We start from the raw sequence: 6,956 nt of genomic DNA, 5'->3' as shown, positions 1-6,956 counted from the left end.
ATAATAATCACAATAGCCACTGAAATCTCTCTTAATCTACAATAAAACAGAAGTAATGAGGATGTTTTGTGTGCACAGATGATGATGGACATGTTTAACTATGAGGAATGTAATACCCTACGGTGACTGAAAATCATCCAAAATCAAATGAATCATTGGGTGTTAATATCAGTTTTGCTTGTCAAAACCAATTACAAAAGAACATTGATTTCGTTCTAGTTGAGAGAGAACGCCTGTCTCTTTCAACAAGCTAGAGGAGGTATTAAAAAAAAGGCAATGAAAGAAAAAATATTATAGCCTAATCTTATAATAATATCAAAAAGGTCATTTTTCTGTCCTCTCAGCTATTTCTCTATCGAAAAAACGTATACCAAAATGTAAAATATATTTATTTCATACTATACTACAAATCCATTAACATATTTACTGACCTATCGCGTGAGACTTACTGACATATTATAATTAAACTTTATGTGGAGTACTTCTTTTAATTGCACATTTCTTGACATTAAGCCTAAAATGTGTTAATATCACTATTAATAAGGATAGTATGATGATGATTACTGTATGATATCAGTCTTTAAATGAAATATATTTAAAGTGTACCTTAAGTTGCAATAGTTCCACTTTAGCACAATCAAATATATTAAGTTCATCTTTAGTTGGACCTCAGCAGGCCTTCTTCCGGATAACATTAAGTACAAAATTAGTTGTTCCAATTTAGCAGACTTTAAGTATACCAATTTAGTATACCAAAAGTAGCTTACAATTGCAGGGTATTTAAATTGTATGTGTAGTGTTTAGTATATTTATTATGTCATTGCATTGTCTTTTGCATTTTGAAACTGTTTAACCTTAGTTACACACTGCAACTTGTAGGCTACTTGTTTGAGCGGTAGTTGTGGCCTTATAAGTATAGCACTTTCTGAGGAGACAGTCTACTGCAATAAAGTGAATCACTCCAGAGAAAGCTGCAGGCAGGACGTTAGTCTGCATTAAAATGTACCCTAACGTTGGACAGTAGAGAGCTACATAATCTAATATGAAAACTACTACTTTTCTTCATCATGATCTATGGACATGCACATTTAATTCATGTAATGCTGAGCTAGAGAAAACACAGTTTAGCTCATGATGATGCTGCTTCAGGTCTGTTTTCTATTTATCATTGGCAACCTGCGCTGTTATTCATTTCAGCATTTAGTTAATTCTACTGCCAGCACCCACTTACTAGCTGGAGGAATGAGAACTGAAACTGGTAGATTTTCTGAAGCAGACCAAGGAAAAAAACATTTTCCTGATGATATGTGCACTAATTATAGAAAAGAGGTTCAATGTCAGTAGGCATGAATACCTTTTATAGTTGGTTAAACAGTCCTTTCTTATATCACACCTGAAATTCACCACTCCATCATGTACACGCATGAATTTTGGAGACTGTTTACTTATTCATTGCTCACATTTCTTCCACCTCCGTCTTTCTGTCAGCTGTCCTCTTCATCTGAGGTCTGTATTGTGTGAGCTCTTCAGTGGTCAGCGAAACTACACTTGTGGATGGATGCAATGCAGTAATGTACTGAGAATCTTGTATCTTGTGTGCTTTATCTTTTCTCACTCATTCCATTCTCTTTTCACTCTCTATAATGGAATGCCCTGTGATTTGGATTCACTGTCCTGTAGGGGGGTTTATGAGCCGCTGCCCCCTTCTTGCTCCTCTAATAACAAACACAGGAAGCTGCTGTCGCCGAACAAGGGCAGAAAGAGGACAACACAGATAGACAGATTTTTTTAATTTAGATTTTATTTTTGTACCTTGTGTTTTTGACATATTCATTTGTGTTATTTAGACAGCAGGTGCATAGCTATAAAGTAAAGTTTCGGCCGACCGCCTTTTGTGTTCAATTTATGGAAAAAGTGTTGAAAGGTCCTCTGCCGATCGAAAGACTAACGCAACCAGGTACGTTCGTCATGACGTCACGTATGCATCTTGAGTTTCACTTTCAACTTTCAACACTTTTCCATGGAAGGCAATCGGCTGGAACTTTACTTGATAAAGTTTTAAATATGGATATATTTCTTACACAAATGCATCGATTCGCACCAGAAGGCCTTTATTAACACCCCGGAGCCGCGTGGAGCACGTTATTCGAGGGACAGGTGCATTTTTATGGACTTCAAAAACAGAGCAACTATTATTGCAATTATAATGCTTGGATTAGCCTGGACTTTTGTAATATAACTCTGATTGTGTACGTCTGAAAGAAGAATGTCATATACACCTAGGATGACTTGAGGATGAGTAAATCATGGGCTAATTTTCATTTTTGGGTGAACTATCCCTTTAAGTAAAGTTTTTGCACACCTTTTTTTTAAAGTAAACTTCACATATGGAATCAAGCATACTCTACTTAACAAAGTTAAGTAAGATTAACAAAGAAAATAAGTACTTGGCCAGTAAAAGGTTGAGTAATTTCTACTGGTTGAAGTTTCCTTTCCAATACTTTTGACTCAAAAAAAAAAATCACTGAATTAAACCACACTTTTAAAGTGTATGTTTTACTTCAAAACATCTAAGTAAATAACAGAATAGATATTGTGTAGATACCATATCTATAGTAGTAACGCCGTACCTGAACACAGAGACCTCAATATTACAATACACCGTGATAGTAACATTCAGTTGATTGTTTTTGAGTATGAATGCGCCATTTTGAGTAGAAAATGAACTCCAAATGTCACAAAATGGCAAGTTACTAAACCTTACAACAAAAGCAATGATATACAAAAGTGTAAATACAGCTGGAAAACAGCGGAAAATCAACCTCATTAACTATTCAAACCCCAGTGCATGAAGGGAACACATGTTTGAGAAAATTTGAGTAGTTTTACTTAATTTTATAACGTTGATGTTTAAGCGCTTGAATTGAGTACTAATATAGCATTTACTTAGTTTTTTACAATTCTTGCCTGTACTAACTTGTTCATGTATAATTTTTTTTTTCTGTAGTATTTACTTCACCACAGAATAATTTTGTACAGTGTTTGTCTTTAACACTCGTAATTCTTTCAATTGCAACATTGTTTCCCATAATTGTGACTTTATAGCTAGGAATGTAATATATTTCAAAATTGTGACTTTAACTTTCACATTCACAGCATATAACATCAGAGCCCTTACATGGACATGTTGATGGAAAAAGTATGAGAGGAGAGGGAAAACAATTATCAAATTTCAATGATTTTCCATTTGCTGGCAAAACTTTTGCATTCCTCCACAAACTTTAAATTTGCTTGCAAAAGTTTTGAAATAAAGTTAGACCTCCCACCTCATATTATTTACATAACCAATTTTGCATTCAAAGCAAAGTTTCAAATTTTTGCCCCCTCATGATCATGTCTCTTTAGGGGCTTTATTTCTTATTTAAAGCTTTATCCAAGAATGACTTTTTTTCCCTTCTTTTCTGCTGTTGAACTTTGACATTTTAATTTATGGAATTCATCCAATTGACGACAGGTTTTTCTTTAAAACTAAAATAAAATAACTAGTCTGACAAAAAAGAATCAGAGAGAATATGAGATATTTTTGCATGTCTGTGAGGATGTGTGTAGGCCAGCCTTTGCTTCCATGGCAGAGCCCGCTTTACATGTGAAAACAGCTTGAGGCTGAATAAAGAAAGAACAGAGCTTGTCCGTGGGCCAAAGAGGATATGAAGGATAATACGGATCTCCTCTGGGTTGAAAAAAATGTATCCTCAGTGCTCTTATTCTCAAGCGGAGGAATCTGAGCCAGTCACAGATTATGCCATCAAGTTAGTGAGTCCAGTCGACAATGGATCTCTGTAACCACCTTATAGATGGTCCCCTGCAGTGACTACAAAACTCATGAGGAACAACAGATGATATGTATCATTCATATCACACGGCTGGGGAAGATTTTGAGATGGACTTAAGAGTAAATTACATTTTTGCTTTATTCACAGTATATACAGCAAGCTAAAATCACTCAGATGTCATCTGAAAACCCAGCAGGAACATGAGCAGCATGAATTTTGTTGGTTGTGGTGGCCACTTAGACAGTAAAGCACTGTTTTCAAAATGACTGTACAATTATGTCAAATTGAGGTTATTTTGCGTGCAGATCGGATAACCAATTGCACTGGCCAACTCAATGGTCCTTAGAAATAATGTGTCATTATATGCTCAGCTCAGCTGGGAGTTAGAAAAAAGTTTGTTGTACTTTCTGTTACAATAGACATTGTGAGTTGTACTACTTATTGGGTGGCTTCAAAAACTCCAGATGTATGTAATTTTGTTCTATACTGCAGCTTTTTAGGATATAAGGCTTACTTTATAGGCTACCACATGCAGTGTTAAAAACGGCCATAAATTATAAAAAATGTAATCAGGAGAGAACTACAGTCATGATTGTTAAAAAATATAATTTACATTAACAGGAAGATCACATCAATTTTAAACGATATATATTTTATATAAAATAAAAATCACTAACATATACATATATATATATATATATATATATATATATATATATATATATATATATATATATATATATATATATAATCTACACAAAGAGAACTTAATCACATTTATCTTATCACTTTATTTTTTATTATACTTTCGACTTCTTATCCAGTAAAATATATACAAAATTGCTGCTAACAACTTGAATATTAGCTTTGATAAAGTTTCTGTGAGTTGCGTGGGCCAGTGTCTTCAGAGCAGGAAACTGGCGAATTAAAGCATTAAGTGTGATGCGTGTGTGTGTAGTGACTAATGGAGATGAATAATGTTCCCTAAGCATGAGACAAGTAGGATTACTAGAATCTCTCAAACTTCCCTCAGAAGTCTGCTTGCTGTCAGATTATAAAGACTGTTCACGAGGAGAAGACTCTATATATAGAAGCCTAAGAGGACTTGAATAGAGAACAATAATAATAATTGACCTAGTGTGTATTTTACAGCAAGCACAGGATTATGTGCAAGTGTGCTACAAATTATACAGGTTTTCGTAACGAGGAAGGCTTTAGCATCCTGAAAGGCTGTTTTGATTACTGTGCATGTTTTTCATTAATGCTTGCTAATAAAATGTCAGGACAAAGAACGTTGGGAACCAAGAAGTCACTTTGTTAACAAAGCTGGAAGGACACCAGGGTTTCCGCAGCCTGGATGTGCTGGAGAGGATCACAGATCCTCAGCTTGTGTCTTTCTGCTTGGCCCCGATATCTTTAATAGTATTTTTTCCCTTTTGGGGCTGCAAGAATACAAGCATTGTGTTTTGCAAACAGACCAATTACACTGTTATTAAACCTCTCCTCTAGAAAAAAAGGATCATCAGGAAACATGCCCATTTGAACCTCAGAGCCATTATCCCTAAACAGCAGACAGAAGCCCTGCTGCCTTTCATGTGTCTTGACATTTAGGCCATGACACATTTGAGACCAACATATGTGATCTTTGAAATCATGTAGCGTTTCTTTTTTTCCTGCATGCCCTATTTGAAATCTCCAGCTGCTCTTTTGCTCCCAAGATGTCGATGGAGTCACATGCGTGTAAATGTTTTTTGGTAACACCATTTTACAGTGTCCTTGTTATACATTGCATGTGGTTACTATAGTAACTACTATAAATTGTGCATAATTACATACAACTAACCCTAAACCACACCCAAATCCTAAACCTATAGTAAGTAGTAAGTACATGTCTTACTACCTGGTACTCTTCCTTTAGGGGTCACACTTGACTCCTTCGTGGTCCCCTTGTTACAGACAGAGACAGACAACAAGGATGGTTAGAATGACAATGAGCTTTGTTAAATGCAGACGGAGAGGTTGGGGGGTTGGATGTGTCTATTTTGCACTCTTGATATTTTGGAGTCACCCCTTCATTGCTGTACACTTATTTTCCTTCACAGTGGCTGCTAGTTTGTACCATCAAAGGATTCTCTGAGTTTTCGTATTTCTCATTCATTTCTTATGTCGGCCATTTTTGTCCAAGAGTGGATTTTTATTTCCTGACTATTTAACATATCCGAATCATGTCCATGAATTTTTTTTTTTTGGTGTTTACCCAGCTAATGTGACAAAAGTCACCAAGTGTCATCCCATTCTGATGAAGCAAAACATTTTTATATTTCAAAAAATTTAAAAATGTTCAGTCATTTTAGACCGAAGAGGCCCAGAGGGGTAATTCACTTTTATTACTCAGTACTTAAATGTATAATTACAATGTAACATGGACACCTTAAAATAAAGTGCAACCCCCCCCCTTTCCAAAGAAGTGATTTCCACAAATGTTTTCCTCCAAAAAAAGTTTTGTCCACTACCCTGACTTAAAAGGACTTTGAATGAGTCCAAATGCCTTCAGTGTAATGCAATTCAAACTAAATGTGTCATGCCATAAAATTTGATTTGAATGATCAGGCAAGGTCATTGGGGGCATCCACAGCTTGATGTAAATCATTTAGAATTGCGAACTAGACATGATGCTTAAAGAACCTCATCTTGAGGCGCTTTGCGCTTTGAAAGATTTCTTGGTTATAGAATTCTGAGGTACTTATGTAAATCGCATTCAAGTAACCCGTTCTAACCCAGAGGCAGTGCTGCTGAATGAGCACAGAGGGGCCCTTCTCAGAGCTGTGGGCGTCATTCACACCTGAACTCAGCAGACATCACAGCTCATAAGTTCTATCTCATTACCTTTCCATTCTAAACATCATCTTTGCTCAGAGGCCTCCAGCCGTTCACCTGAGGCTTCACTCAAGAATCCGGCAGTGTCAACTTGAAAGTCATGGATAATAAAAATGTTGTCACATCTCACCTCTCAGTTTCAGACTACAAAAAGCAACAAAAAAAATTATATATATATATATATATATATATACACACACACACATATATATGTGTATAAAACCATTTTTGCTTTGTAGTAGGGTG

The sequence above is a fragment of the Gobio gobio genome, assembly GCF_949357685.1.
Source record: "Gobio gobio genome assembly, chromosome: 21".
NCBI lineage: Eukaryota > Metazoa > Chordata > Actinopteri > Cypriniformes > Gobionidae > Gobio > Gobio gobio.
This window is presented reverse-complemented; position numbering follows the sequence as displayed.